This window comes from Phalangium opilio, unplaced genomic scaffold (assembly GCF_054372755.1).
Source record: "Phalangium opilio isolate 3A_F unplaced genomic scaffold, DU_Popi_V2 ptg000082l_1, whole genome shotgun sequence".
NCBI lineage: Eukaryota > Metazoa > Arthropoda > Arachnida > Opiliones > Phalangiidae > Phalangium > Phalangium opilio.
Window position 1 is genome coordinate 20,080,960 of NW_028324189.1, and position 15,408 is coordinate 20,096,367.

The 15,408-nt window shown below is 39.1% G+C and overlaps 12 non-coding genes across 12 annotated transcripts; all 12 read right to left on the reverse strand.

Moving 5' to 3' along the window:
• Window positions 1-73: 73 nt before the first annotated feature.
• TRNAP-GGG (transfer RNA proline (anticodon GGG)) lies at window positions 74-147 on the reverse strand. Its single transcript has one exon. It is a non-coding gene; the product is annotated as a tRNA-Pro (tRNA).
• A 409-nt stretch (window positions 148-556) lies between these two features.
• On the reverse strand, window positions 557-628 carry TRNAP-AGG (transfer RNA proline (anticodon AGG)). Its single transcript has one exon. It is a non-coding gene; the product is annotated as a tRNA-Pro (tRNA).
• Window positions 629-1,518: 890 nt separating this feature from the next.
• TRNAP-GGG (transfer RNA proline (anticodon GGG)) lies at window positions 1,519-1,592 on the reverse strand. The gene has a single exon. It is a non-coding gene; the product is annotated as a tRNA-Pro (tRNA).
• An 88-nt stretch (window positions 1,593-1,680) lies between these two features.
• Window positions 1,681-1,752, reverse strand: TRNAP-CGG (transfer RNA proline (anticodon CGG)). The gene has a single exon. It is a non-coding gene; the product is annotated as a tRNA-Pro (tRNA).
• An 87-nt stretch (window positions 1,753-1,839) lies between these two features.
• On the reverse strand, window positions 1,840-1,913 carry TRNAP-GGG (transfer RNA proline (anticodon GGG)). The gene has a single exon. It is a non-coding gene; the product is annotated as a tRNA-Pro (tRNA).
• Window positions 1,914-3,126: 1,213 nt separating this feature from the next.
• TRNAP-CGG (transfer RNA proline (anticodon CGG)) lies at window positions 3,127-3,198 on the reverse strand. The gene has a single exon. It is a non-coding gene; the product is annotated as a tRNA-Pro (tRNA).
• Window positions 3,199-3,287: 89 nt separating this feature from the next.
• TRNAP-CGG (transfer RNA proline (anticodon CGG)) lies at window positions 3,288-3,359 on the reverse strand. The gene has a single exon. It is a non-coding gene; the product is annotated as a tRNA-Pro (tRNA).
• Window positions 3,360-3,448: 89 nt separating this feature from the next.
• Window positions 3,449-3,520, reverse strand: TRNAP-CGG (transfer RNA proline (anticodon CGG)). Its single transcript has one exon. It is a non-coding gene; the product is annotated as a tRNA-Pro (tRNA).
• Window positions 3,521-3,603: 83 nt separating this feature from the next.
• On the reverse strand, window positions 3,604-3,675 carry TRNAP-GGG (transfer RNA proline (anticodon GGG)). The gene has a single exon. It is a non-coding gene; the product is annotated as a tRNA-Pro (tRNA).
• A 249-nt stretch (window positions 3,676-3,924) lies between these two features.
• TRNAP-CGG (transfer RNA proline (anticodon CGG)) lies at window positions 3,925-3,996 on the reverse strand. Its single transcript has one exon. It is a non-coding gene; the product is annotated as a tRNA-Pro (tRNA).
• A 732-nt stretch (window positions 3,997-4,728) lies between these two features.
• TRNAP-CGG (transfer RNA proline (anticodon CGG)) lies at window positions 4,729-4,800 on the reverse strand. The gene has a single exon. It is a non-coding gene; the product is annotated as a tRNA-Pro (tRNA).
• Window positions 4,801-5,044: 244 nt separating this feature from the next.
• TRNAP-AGG (transfer RNA proline (anticodon AGG)) lies at window positions 5,045-5,116 on the reverse strand. The gene has a single exon. It is a non-coding gene; the product is annotated as a tRNA-Pro (tRNA).
• Between the last annotated feature and the right edge of the window lie 10,292 nt (window positions 5,117-15,408).

Genomic DNA, 15,408 nt, shown 5'->3' on the forward strand with positions numbered 1-15,408 from the left:
GACATGCTAAACCCGTAGGCCTACAATTTAACTCGTTGCATTTAAATAGTCACTAAATTACTTCTGAAAAAACTCGGGTCCGTCCGGGATTTGAACCCGGGACCACTCGCACCCCAAGCGAGTATCATACCCCTAGACCAACGGACGAAGTATGACACTGAAACATGCTCAACTCGTAGGCCTACAATTTAACTAGTTGCATTTAAATAGTCACCAAATTACTTCTGCAAAAACTCTGGTCCGTCTGGGAATTGAACCCGGGACCACTCGTACCCGAAGCGAGTATCATACCCCTATACCAACTGACCATGTATGACACTGAAACATGCTCAACTCGTAGGCCTAATATTTAACTATTTGCATTTAAATAGTCACCAAATTACTTCTGCAAAACTCGGGTCCGTCCGGGATTTGAACCCGGGACCACTCACACCCGAAGCTAATATCATACCCCTAGACCAACGGACCATGTATGACAGTGAGACATGCTCAACTCGTAGGCTTACAATTTAACTAGTTGCATTTAAATAGTCGCTAAATTACATCTGCAAAACTCGGGTCCGTCCGGGATTTGAACCCGGGACCACTCGAACCCTAAGCGAGTATCATACCCCTAGACCAACGGACCATGTGAGTGACTAAAACATGCTCCACTCATAGGCCTACCCTGTAGTTAGTTGCATCTAAATAGTCACTAAATTACTTCTGCAAAAACTCGGGTCCGTTATGGATTTAAACCCGGGACCACTCGAACCCTAAGCGAGTATCATATCCCTAGACCAACGGACGAAGTATGACACTGAAACATGCTCAACTCGTAGGCCTACAATTTAACTAGTTGCATTTAAATAGTCGCTAAATTACTTCTGCAAAACTCGGGTCCGTCCGGGATTTGAACCCGGGACCACTCACACCCGAAGCGAGTATCATACCTCTACACCAACGGACGAAGTATGACATTGAAACATGCTCAACTCGTAGGCCTACAATTTAACTAGTTGCATTTAAATAGTCACCAAATTACTTCTGCAAAAACTCTGGTCCGTCCGGAATTTGAACCCGGGACCACTCGTACCCTAAGCGAGCATCATACCCCTAGGTCAACGGACCATGTGAGTAACTAAAACATGCTCAACTCAAAGGCCAACCTTGTAGTTAAATGCATTTAAATAGTCACTAAATTGCTTCTGCAAAAACTCGGGTCCGTTCGGGATTTGAACCCGTGACCACTCACACCCGAAGCGAGTATCATACCCCTAGACCAACTGACCATGTATGACACTGAAACATGCTCAACTCGTAGGTCTACAATTTAACTAGTTGCATTTAAATAGTCACCAAATTACTTCTGCAAAACTCGGATCCGTCAGGGATTTGAACCGGGGACCACTCACACCCGAAGCGAGTATCATACCCCTAGACCAACGGACCATGTATGACACTGAGACATGCTAAACCCGTAGGCCTACAATTTAACTCGTTGCATTTAAATAGTCACTAAATTACTTCTGAAAAAACTCGGGTCCGTCCGGGATTTGAACCCGGGACCACTCGCACCCCAAGCGAGTATCATACCCCTAGACCAACGGACGAAGTATGACACTGAAACATGCTCAACTCGTAGGCCTACAATTTAACTAGTTGCATTTAAATAGTCGCTAAATTACTTCTGCAAAACTCGGGTCCGTCCGGGATTTGAACCCGGGACCACTCACACCCGAAGCGAGTATCATACCCCTAGACCAACGGACCATGTATGACACTGAGACATGCTAAACCCGTAGGCCTACAATTTAACTTGTTGCATTTAAATAGTCACTAAATTACTTCTGAAAAAACTCGGGTCCGTCCGGGATTTGAACCCGGGACCACTCGCACCCCAAGCGAGTATCATACCCCTAGACCAACGGACGAAGTATGACACTGAAACATGCTCAACTCGTAGGCCTACAATTTAACTAGTTGCATTTAAATAGTCACCAAATTACTTCTGCAAAAACTCTGGTCCGTCTGGGAATTGAACCCGGGACCACTCGTACCCGAAGCGAGTATCATACCCCTATACCAATGGACGAAGTATGACACTGAAACATGCTCAACTCGTAGGCCTACAATTTAACTAGTTGCATTTAAATAGTCGCTAAATTACTTCTGCAAAACTCGGGTCCGTCCGGGATTTGAACCCGGGACCACTCACACCCGAAGCGAGTATCATACCTCTACACCAACGGACGAAGTATGACACTGAAACATGCTCAACTCGTAGGTCTACAATTTAACTAGATGCATTTAAATAGTCACCAAATTACTTCTGCAAAACTCGGGTCCGTCAGGGATTTTAACCCGGGACCACTCACACCCGAAGCGAGTATCATACCCCTAGACCAACGGACCATGTATGACACTGAGACATGCTAAACCCGTAGGCCTACAATTTAACTCGTTGCATTTAAATAGTCACTAAATTACTTCTGCAAAACTCGGGGCCATCCGCGATTTGAACCCGGGACCACTCACACCCGAAGCGAGTATCATACCTGTAGACCAACAGATCATGAATGACACTGAGACATGCTAAACCCGGAGGCCTAGAATTTAATTAGTTGCATTTATATAGTCACTAAATTACTTCTGCAAAAACTCGGGTCCGTTCGAGATTTGAACCCGGGACCACTCGCACCCTAAGAAAGCATCATACCCCTAGATCGACGGACCATGTGAGCAACTAAAACATGCTCAACTCAAAGGCCAACCCTGTAGTTAAATGCATTTAAATAGTCAATAAATTACTTCTGCAAAAACTTGGGTCCGTTCGGGATTTGAACCCGGGACCACTCGCACCCTAAGAAAGCATCATACCCCTAGATCAACGGACCATGTGAGCAACTAAAACATGCTCAACTCAAAGGCCAACCCTGTAGTTAAATGCATTTAAATAGTCAATAAATTACTTCTGCAAAAACTTGGGTCCGTTCGGGATTTGAACCCGGGACCACTCGCACCCTAAGAAAGCATCTTACCCCTAGATCAACGGACCATGTATGACACTGAAACATGCTCAACTCAAAGGCCAACCCTGTAGTTAAATGCATTTAAGTAGTCAATAAATTACTTCTGCAAAAACTCGGGTCCGTCCGGGATTTGAACCCGGGACCACTCACACCCGAAGCGAGTATCATACCCCTAGACCAACTGACCATGTATGACACTGAAACATGCTCAACTCGTAGGTCTACAATTTAACTAGTTGCATTTAAATAGTCATAAAATTACTTCTGCAAAAACTCGGGTCCGTCCGGGATTTGAACCCGGGACCACTCGCACCCGAAGCGAGTATCATACCCCTAGACCAACTGACCATGTATGACACTGAAACATGCTCAACTCGTAGGTCTACAATTTAACTAGTTGCATTTAAATAGTCATAAAATTACTTCTGCAAAAACTCGGGTCCGTCCGGGATTTGAACCCGGGACCACTCGCACCCGAGGCGGGTATCATACCCCTAAACCAACGGACCATGTATTCCAGTGAGACATGCTCATCTCGTAGGCCTACAATTTAACTAGTTGCATTTGTCGCTAAATTACTTCTGCAAAACTCGGGTCCGTCCGGGATTTGAACCCGGGACCACTCGCACCCCAAGCGAGTATCATACCCCTAGACCAACGGACCATGTGAGTGACTAAAACATGCTCAACTCAAAGGCCAACCTTGTAGTTAAATGCATTTAAATAGTCACTAAATTGCTTCTGCAAAAACTCGGGTCCGTTCGGGATTTGAACCCGTGACCACACACACCCGAAGCGAGTATCATACCCCTAGACCAACTGACCATGTATGACACTGAAACATGCTCAACTCGTAGGTCTACAATTTAACTAGATGCATTTAAATAGTCACCAAATTACTTCTGCAAAACTCGGGTCCGTCAGGGATTTGAACCCGGGACCACTCACACCCGAAGCGAGTATCATACCCCTAGACCAACGGACCATGTATGACACTGAGACATGCTAAACCCGTAGGCCTACAATTTAACTCGTTGCATTTAAATAGTCACTAAATTACTTCTGCAAAACTCGGGGCCGTCCGCGATTTGAACCCGGGACCACTCACACCCGAAGCGAGTATCATACCTGTAGACCAACAGATCATGAACGACACTGAGACATGCTAAACCCGTAGGCCTATAATTTAATTAGTTGCATTTAAATAGTCACTAAATTACTTCTGCAAAAACTCGGGTCCGTTCGAGATTTGAACCCGGGACCACTCGCACCCTAAGAAAGCATCATACCCCTAGATCGACGGACCATGTGAGCAACTAAAACATGCTCAACTCAAAGGCCAACCCTGTAGTTAAATGCATTTAAATAGTCAATAAATTACTTCTGCAAAAACTTGGGTCCGTTCGGGATTTGAACCCGGGACCACTCGCACCCTAAGAAAGCATCATACCCCTAGATCAACGGACCATGTGAGCAACTAAAACATGCTCAACTCAAAGGCCAACCCTGTAGTTAAATGCATTTAAATAGTCAATAAATTACTTCTGCAAAAACTCGGGTCCGTCCGGGATTTGAACCCGGGACCACTCTCACCCGAAGCGAGTATCATACCCCTAGACCAACTGACCATGTATGACACTGAAACATGCTCAACTCGTAGGTCTACAATTTAACTAGTTGCATTTAAATAGTCATTAAATTACTTCTGCAAAAACTCGGGTCCGTCCGGGATTTGAACCCGGGACCACTCGCACCCGAGGCGAGTATCATACCCCTAAACCTACGGACCATGTATTCCAGTGAGACATGCTCATCTCGTAGGCCTACAATTTAACTAGTTGCATTTGTCGCTAAATTACTTCTGCAAAACTCGGGTCCGTCAGGGGTTTAAATCCGGGACCACTCGAACCCTAAGCGAGTATCATACCCCTAGACCAACGGACGAAGTATGACACTGAAACATGCTCAACTCGTAGGCCTACAATTTAACTAGTTGCATTTAAATAGTCGCTAAATTACTTCTGCAAAAACTCGGGTCCGTCCGGGATTTGAACCCGGGACCACTCGTACCCTAAGCGAGCATCATACCCCTAGATCAACGGACCATGTGAGTAACTAAAACATGCTCAACTCAAAGGCCAACCTTGTAGTTAAATGCATTTAAATAGTCACTAAATTACTTCTGCAAAAAATCGGGTCCGTTCGGGATTTGAACCCGGGACCAATCACACCCGAAGCGAATATCATACCCCTAGACCAACGGACCTTGTATGACACTGAGACATGCTCAGCTCGTAGGCCTACAATTTAATTAGTTGCATTTAAATAGTCACCAAATTACTTATGCAAAACTCAGGTCCGTCCGGGATTTGAACCCGGAACCACTCACACCCGAAGCGAGTATCATACCCCTACACCAACGGACGAAGTATGACACTGAAACATGCTCAACTCGTAGGACTACAATTTAACTAGACTGAGAGAAATGTCTGTGATTTAAACTGACATCTTTTACAGTGTCGAAATGCACGAAACTTTCACAGAGATTTTCGGAGGAATTTTTAAACAGTAACATAATTATTATGTAGTACTGTATCAATCTTTACTATTTACAAAGAAAACTGTAATTATAGTCTAAACTGTGAAAATTATAGATCCAATTTTGTAATTTCTGACCCTCAGTTTTACACTGTAAATTTTACACACCTGTTTTTCCGGGGCAAACTGTATATTTTAGCAAGAACAGTACAAATTACAGATAAACTTTATAATTTCTTTATTCGCCTTATTTCTGTAAATTTTACAGACCATTGCCGCGGTTGCGATACTGTATATTTTAGAAAGATCTGTAAAAAGTACAGTTATTCTACTTTATTCTTAATCAACCTTATTTATGTAAATTTTACACACCTGTTCTGCCTGGTGAAACTGTATATTTTAGCAAGAACAGTTCAAATTAGAGATATACTATGCACTTACTTTACTTATCTTATTTCTGTAAAATTTACAGATTTGTTTTGCCGGCGGATACTGTATATTTTAGAAAGAACTGAAAAAACTACAGTTATTCTACTTCAATCTTTAATACAACTTAATTTTGTAAATTTTACACATCTGTTCTGCCATATTTTACCACGAACAGTATAAATTACACTTCTTATTTAATCTTTAATATAACTTAAGTCTGTGAATTTCATAGCCATTTTGATAGTTTTTACACTCGGAATGACATTTTGCGGTTAGTGTTTCTTCTCATTATAATATATTCCTGCGGCTTTGTTTGCTTTTCAATTTAAGTTGAAAATTGAGCTATTTAACTGTAATTTTTGGAAGAATCAAGCTGCCCAAAGAATAATTTTCCATTTACCGTGGTAACCATGGAAAACCGTGGAATGGATGGTTTTCCTAATAATGACACATATTGGGATCGGGAATGGACGGAAAAAAACCAATATGGAATGGAAGTGGTTAAAGGGAGGGTGAAATCGAAAACAATCGATTTTTTATCGTCTTATAGTTCATACACGAGATTCACGGCTATAGCTGCAATCAGTCCATTGTAAGTTTTCGCGCCAAATTCTCGGAAAATATATTTTGGAAGTGACTCATACTACTTGGCGACTTGAGAGCAAGTAGGCCTCAGTCCAGGCCAGGCGTTGTTCATATATAATATTGAATTTTGCTAATGGTATTTAAATGCATTTCTTCTATTGTTGATTTCGGTAATGGTTGGAAAAGAAAGAATGTTTCTTAATTTGGAAAAGAGAATGGTTGGTATTTGGAAACCACGGATCGGCAACGGATGGGGAATTTGATAAAATGTATGGGTGGAATTGGTAAACATAAACACTTTCCCCCTTTTCAAGCCATAGTAAAGTTTCTAACCATTTCTAAGTTATATTAAGAAAGAAGCGCTTGCTTTCACGCGTGAAAAGTATCATCAAATAAAACTTACATGCCATCTTTATATTTTACGAGTTATTATAATCTAACATAATTTCATAAGATAGGCTGCAAATTTGTAGAGTTATCGTCAGTGAATCACACTCCTAATTTAAATGAAATCCAAGCCTAATTTGGTTTAGCTTAACAATTTTTTTGTTCTGAAATATTTGTTGAAAATTTCCCAGTGTAAACTGATGGAAATACATATGGAAGTAAAAATATATAGGGCTGGCATTTCTATAGAGCGCAGAGAAAAACAAAATTGAATGGAAAAGAGAGATTAAAGTTCGAGCAAATAGAAGCTACCCATTATATTTTAAAATCCTACCAGTTCAAGGTCGGCCACCCCTAAAATTATAACGAAAAAGAAAAAAAACCACGTACACTCCTTTATCCGAGGAAGCTCGATGATGCTTATCTACTGCTTCTATAGAAAATAGCCACAACCAAAGGCTATTTTGACTTTTATGGGCCTAGTGGTTTTATAAGACTTTCACGACAAGTATATAGTGTTCTTATTGTCATCCCCCTACCAGGTGGGATTGGAGGGAGGGAGGTGGGATTTTAGCACACGTGGCTAGAAAGGGTTTTCCATAGTGCTCCCATGTATGCGCACCAGTCTCTTTCTCTTCTTCATCTTCGAGAAAACTGATAACGGCTGCCATATTGGCTATTTTTCCGCCTAATTGGGCTCCTTGTGATTACCAGTTGCGGAAATAATAAATACTTGGGCGTGAGGTGCATTTTTCCATTCAAAGATTTCGGTTCAAGTACTTGAGAAGCCCAGGGCTACAATAGAGGAGCGGTGAAAACGGAGGATAGGTCGGGTTAAAAGGCCTTCTCAAGGATTTGAAATTGGGCGAAATTTTGGGTTGATTGATATGTATAGTTGGCGATTTTTGGCCTATTTTTCAAACGTGTTTTGGCTGAAAATCACAAGTTCTACCTGGCAGCCTCGACTCTGCGTGTTACGACTTTCGTTACGAGTCGCGTCGCCACTAGCTTGTCCTGTGCCACCAGAATCCCAAATAGTTCCGACTTCCGACTCCCGAGCGGCGCGTCGTTAATAGTTTTTCAAACAAGACCGTTTGATAAAACTTGTTAAATGTAAGTAAGCTTTTCTTTTAAATTCATAACTAATATTTTAAGCTGAGTTCGCTCATTTTTTACTTTTAATCAATTTAACCAAATAATTTTAAAAATGGAATGTAACGCGTTTAGCTGCGTTATGATTTTTTGATTTACACAGTTTTTTATAAGTCTTGATTGAAAGTATTGGTTTTATTTTAGGTTTTTTTACCATCGTGAACTGAAATTTGAAAACATAACCCAGTAAAACCATGAGTTGTACAAGGGTAAGTTTTCTATTTAATCCTCTCTTTTACATATTCTTATGTTCATGCTATGACTAGTACAGAAAAGTCAGTTGCGGCTTATGCAGCGGGCGCTAGCATGTATTAATTGGTTAAGCCTAATTGATTTTTAATTGAAACTGATGCTCTTTAACAATTTGCGTTAGCAAACCAACAACCCCAAATTTAACGAAACCAATGCTGACCTAACGGTTTTGAAGGTCGATATAAAGCTCGGGTTGTTAAAAGGAGTTGGAAACGTATCTTATAAGAGTTTGTAGAAGAGTAGAATCATTAACCACATCGTATGATGAACATCTACGATGTGGGTCTTAGTTTGACCTGGCCTGTTGGTGGTGGTGGCGGCGTCGTGAAAGAGAACTGCCTTAGACAGTATAAAATTTTTCGATCGTCATTGAAGGGAGAGCGAATGGGAGAGAATTGTGGTCAGGTGATATTTTTCGTTCGTGTATTTTAAAAGGAAGGAAATTATGATAGTTAGGTTAAGCCATATACCCTCCCTTAAAAATTCCTCTTACCCGTCGACAATAAGAGTTTCACGCTCCCATATTTTAACATTCAAAGAAATCGAGGGAAATTTTGAAAGCAAAACCAAGTATTTACTGACGTTCTTTTTAGAATGGTCTTAAGGCACCGGGATATTACAATTATTGGGTGTTTTACCGAATTCTTTCTCTTTCAAACTCTTCTGACAATAAGTTCATGTTAGAAATTTATAAGAAGCGATAAGTGTGCATCGGCATAAGTCTATGTTGTAAACTCATCGAGGGGATAATCACTAAAACTATCTGTTCTTCGATTCGCCGGAATATTACAATTACGGCATAAGTAAATTTATAGGGGTAATAATTCTTTCACCGTTTAGGGCAGGGCATCGAGGGGCTATTCACTCTGATTTTATGCACGGTAAATTATTTAAGCATTGTAAAAGATAGCGCTATCCACTCATTAAGGTAAGGTATAGAGGGGTTATCCACTCATTAGGGTAGGGTATAGAGGGGTTATCCACTCATTAGGGTAGGGTATAGAGGGGTTATCCACTCATTAGGGTAGGGTATAGAGGGGTTATCCACTCATTAGGGTAGGGTATAGAGGGGTTATCCACTCATTAGGGTAGGGTATAGAGGGGTTATCCACTCATTAGGGTAGGGTATAGAGGGGCTATTCACTCGTACGATGTGGCTACTATTGCGACTCTTTTGCGAGCCCTTGGGTCGCCTTGTTTTTAAACTCGTACGGAAATGAAGAATGTCTCATTGTTTGATAGTCCCTCCCATATGAGTATTTGTGGTCCCTGACTTCCACCAGTTTTACGACTTCAGAACCAGTTTTCGTGTGCATATATACATGAAGATACAAGTTACATACAAGGCTATAGCAACATCGGTTTTCTATACTGTGTTGCAGTTCTTTCTCATATAACCGTGGCTAATCATATAGCTGTTAAACTGCCAGCTTCAAGAGAGGAAAGGTTTAGCACTTCAAACTATTAGCTATAAATCGCGACAACTTTGGGAGAAAATAGGTAGGCTAAAGACATATTTATACCATTTTCTACGAACGAAAAACAAAATATGTATGCTAAACTAGAAATGCCATCTTATAGTGTCGTAGTTAATGTATCCCGCGAATATTGAATTGAATAGGCATTTTTGAAGTTTATGTGGCACCATACACACATTTATAATGTATGGGAGCCACTGTATATCCTAAGATCATTGTTGGGTGCTGTACAACCTTACACATTGGAAACCACACGTAGTATTGCAAAATGATTTTTAACCAGGTTGAATAGCGTGTATTTTACTCTATTGGCTTATAAATCAGCGAGAAAGAAAAGATACCGATAACACTTGTTTGAATTGCAGGTTACCGATGCAATATTTAATTGCCCTGTCTCGGGATGTTTCTCAACAGATAATTTTAAAATTTACCTTAATCACCTATCGTTTCATAAATACATTCCGAACATAAAATTTACATGTGGCATTCCAAAGTGTAACAAAATATACTCAAATTACACGTCTTTTAAAACCCATGTTCGGCGCATTCATAAAGATCAGTTGAACAGTCAGAACACTGCATGCGCTTCTAAGAGCTCAGTTACAGAAATACATCCATATAAATGCAACGTACAAGACTGTCGCGGTACTTTTAAAAACTTAGCTCAACTAATCGCTCATCTAAAAAATCACATTAAAAACTCGACACCAGTGCGCTGTCCGTATTGTAAGATCTCTGACGTCAAATATACTAAAATAACATCTCTCGCAAGCCATTTCACAAGAAAACACAAGGGGGAGCATACTAATCGCCAAATTCAGAGCACACGTGCAGTAGCCAACCAAGGTGATGAATATCAGGAATGTGAAAAAATTACCAAAATTCAGATTTAGAGTCGGTGCAAGACTCAATTCCTATTGAGAGGGAGACAGCAAAAACAGTTGAGTGGACTCAGGAAAATAAAAAAAACATGGAAGATTTATACAGAAGAAATTTAGGGTTGTTTTACTTGAAGCTACAAGCTGAAAAATATGTTCCAAGTTCAACCATCCAAATAATTGCTGAGGAAATGGCAAATTTACAGTCGCATGAAGAATCTCTTGCCAGAGATAATTTAATTGTGGATATGAGAACAGCTGGTTTAAAGGAAACAGTTATTAGACAAATTTTAGGAAAACGTTCGGCGCCTAACATTGCTGAGAAAATAAAAGAAGAGTTAAAATCTATTCATAGGCGACATGAATATTACAGAAGGGAATTTGCTTATATTGCCCCAGTTGCTGTTTTTCTTGGATATAAAAATTTGAAAAAGACATTTTTACATTATGTACCCATTAAAGATTCTTTGATGGTGCTTCTCGGAAATAACGAAGTGCAAAAAACTCCTAACGTATCCCAAGCCTACCTACAAAGATGATGGAAATCAAGTTCTCAGTGACATTTCTGACGGGAAATTATTTTGCCAAAAATATCTAGCTAATGAAGACAAATCGATCCAACTGCTAATTTTCCTAGATGCTTTTGAAACGGTTAATCCTTTGGGATCAGCTAAGTCGAAGCATAAAATTTTAGGCGTGTATTTTACACTTTTAAATATACCACCGGAGTACCGTTCTACGATAAACCATATTCAACTGGTAGCGCTGTGCAAAATGAAATACATCAAAGATCATGGGATTGATGCTTGCTTAAGAATGCTTATAAATGAACTAAAGAGGCTTGAGATCGAGGGGATCTATTTAAAAAATGGAATATTCCTAAAAGTACGGTTGCTCTGCTTACTGGGAGACAATCTTGGTCAACACGAAGTAGGTGGATTTCAAATGAATTTTTCGAAGGGATTTATTTGCCGATACTGTGTTGCAAAATCTGAGGAATTGTGCATCAACGACGCGTTTGAACGTAGAACCATCAAAAATTACGATGAAGCCGTAGCTGAACTTCGGAACAATCCGAATTTAAAGTCGTTTAATGGGATCAAAACAAATTCGCCTTTTAACGAGTTACAAACATTTCACATTTGTGCTCCAGCTATGGCACCCTGCCTTGCTCATGACCTGTTTGAGGGGGTGGTCGCGTACGACATCTATCAGTTCTTAACTTATTTTATTGAAGAAAGGAAGTGGTTCACATGGAACAATTATAACTGGTTTGTGTCGCAGTTTTCATTTCAAGGAAATGACTCCGGTAACAAGCCATGTCAAGTAAATCCCGGGAACCGAAAAGTTTCTGGCTATGCTTCCCAAATCTGGTGTCTTCTGAGATTTTTCTCTGCTATCCTTGAAAACAAAATTCAAGACTTTTGTGATTGTATATTCAACTAAAGCGCATTGTGGAAATGGTTACCAGTCCAAAGATTTCAAAGAATGGCGTAGCGGCATTAATGTTTATGTTAGCCGAGTACAAAAGACAACTATTAAAGTCTTTTACTAGCTATACCCTAAAGCCGAAACACCACTACCTAATTAACCATTACCCTGAATTAATTTTGCAATTTGGACCCCTTATAAGACTATGGACCTTAAGATTCGAAAGTAAACACAGTGTTTATAAGAAAATGGCTTTGAACACGAAGAATTTTCTAAATATTACAAAGACATTAGCAGAAAAACATCAGTACCAACAAGCGTACTATTTGTCTGGCTCACCATTTCCTATTGAAATTGAATATTCGAAGTCTTTTCCCTTTGAAGAAGAGAACTTCAACGAATATGTGAGAACACAAGCAAACGATCTGGGATTTAAAACGGAGAATACTGTATGTACTGAAAAAGTTAATATTAAAGGAACCACCTACGAGCAAGGAAAATTTTTAGTTTATGAAACGTCTGACGATCATATGCTTTTGGGCAAGATAATAACCAACTTTGTTAAAAATGGAACTGAACCATACCATTTGATATCTCTGCATAAAACCAACTATTTGTCATGTCTACATGCCTACGAGCTTTACGATATATGCACAGACAAAATTGCCAGCAATGAAAGCTTGGTCGACTACTACCCTCTCTCCGGTTACTATATTTCCGGAAAGTTACTCGCCGTCGCCACCCTCAAACATGATGTCTTCTACCGATGATAACACGCTATACTTTCTGAAGTATTGTCGATTTTAAAATTAAAGCACCTAAATGTTTAATGTAATTTTGTGTAACTTTTTAAAATTTATGATAACTAAATGTCCAATAGAAATAATTGGAATTTCATTAAAAATTAATGGATTCAACTAAAGACCCTATCAAGTAAAAACTATCGGGAAAATTAAATGAAACAGAAAGATAATTGCATAACAAACCATTTCTAAAACCTAAAACAACTACCGGAAGTAATAAACCGAACTTTGAATTGATTACGAAAATTTAACAGCTTATTTGCTGCAAATTAATATTTCAATTAGTAAGGGTTTCCCGAGGGTGTACTAAAACCTACTAAAACTCGATATTAGCTGATAAGAAAAATTTGAAATGTAATAAATTGTCAACATATTTCTTAACTATAGATGTTTATTTTGATTCGTTCGTTCTTTAAATTCAATGAGATTATCAAGCATTTTTTCTTCTACCCTAAACAAACTTCCCAAAACCTTTTTTAATTCCAGTAAAAGTGATATTTTTCTGAATTTTTAATACGTAAAAATGTTTCACTTCCTATAGACTAATGAATCAATCTGTTCTTCAAATGTTGGGGAAAATGACGTCACTGACGCATTGATTAAAACTATTTCCGATTATTGCGAATCATTTTCCTCGGAAATAGTTTCCAACATAATTTTGGAATTAAAAGAAATTGGCGTTGACGCTGTAAATGACTTGGAGTTCGTAATCGAAGATGATTTGAAGAAAATAGAATCACTGAAGCCAGTACATATCAGGAAACTTCTGCAACTGGTGGATTCAATTAAAAAAAGTGCGTTCTAAAATTGTTGGGTTGGGTTTTACATGATTGCAATGCAATTTATGAGTCATTCATATATATTGTAATGATTAATTTGGTTTAGAGAAAAAATTGGATTTCAATCTTTCGGGTTCTTCGGGATCCGACCAATATATAGATCAGCAAAATACGAGCTCCTCTGCTAGTATTGGAAATGTATCTATTTCACAGGTAGTCGAAATTTTAACTAAAGATATTGAAAACATGATACCTGGTATTTATTCCTTTACCACTGTATTCCGACAGAGGGTAATAAATGGCTCGATATGTATACCATTTTGGATGACGTTTTCCCAAAAAATGTACAAAATACCTTGGCGAAAGGGAAAAAGCTTAATGAATCAACGAAACACGTTATCATAAGGAGTCTATTCACAGATATACTTAAGAAGTGTGAGCGTCCAAGCAGGAGCGATATGCGCCATGTAGCGAAACTTTTTGTTGCAAAATACCCAAACGCGATTGATGATAAAATTGATGGGAAGCGTTGTGGAAATGGCTATGAAACCTTTCTAACGCAAATATTTTATAAATTGGACAACATGTCCAGACGATCAGAAAATTTAATGCCAGCTGTCAAGAGGAGAAGCAGCGACAAAATCTCCTGGCCAAAAAGACCTCGCGAAACCGATCCGTCAAATCCAAATTTTGAGCCGGAAATTAATGACGTACAAACTAAAAGTTGCGAGGTGTTATTTGAAGAGATGAAGACTGAATATTTGAACATTAATCCAGACTACAATCTCGTCAAAGAAAAAATGAAAATAAGCTTTTCGCTGCAAAGATCACATATCAACAAAAACATGACTGTTGGGGAACTAAAAGTGAATTGGCCCTTTCTGTTTGAAACCGTTGTGCTGATCATTCACTTGAATGCGCTCTTAGTGGTCAATATTAACGATCGGTTCATTGCATTTTTTCAAGAAAAATGCAATCAGATTTTAAATTACTTTGCCAAAAGCACAAAAAAAAAGGTAAATACCATCATCACTGAGCTGAAAGACCATAACTTGGAAGACAAAAATCAAGTTAGAGTAGCAGCAATTGTTCATCTTTTAATGGATTATTTTAAAGAAGATCCAAAGAATATATTTCCTGTTTTTGAGGTAAATAATAGTAAAATAATGGTCGCTTATTTAAAAAAAGGAAAGTTTTGATTTTGCATCCAGGTAAGAAATAAAAAATAATTAGCGAATGTTGCTTACAATTATAGGCCAGGACAGATAGGCCAAAAAAGGGCTTGACCTAGAACATTTGAACATAAAGATGAAAATTGGTACATGTGTTGTTTTTGACCCAACAAAAAATATACTAAAAGTCCCCTGCTGTAGAGCGCGAGCTTTCGCCGCCATCTTGGAAAATGGCCGCCGGGAATTACAGCTACAATGTATTCCACGTTCTTCGTCAAAAATTTTGAAAATTGGTACACATTATGATTGGAACCACATGAACATCATGGCAAAATGTTACAGCTCTGTGCTCAATAGTTTGGTCGCCATATTGGAAAATGGCCGCCGTGAATGCTAGGTACAGTATGTTTCACCATTTTGTTGTAAAATTATGAAAATTGATAGGTATTATAATCAGAGCTGTGTCAATCTCATAGTAAAATATTGAAGCCATTAGTCAGATAATTTGCCCGC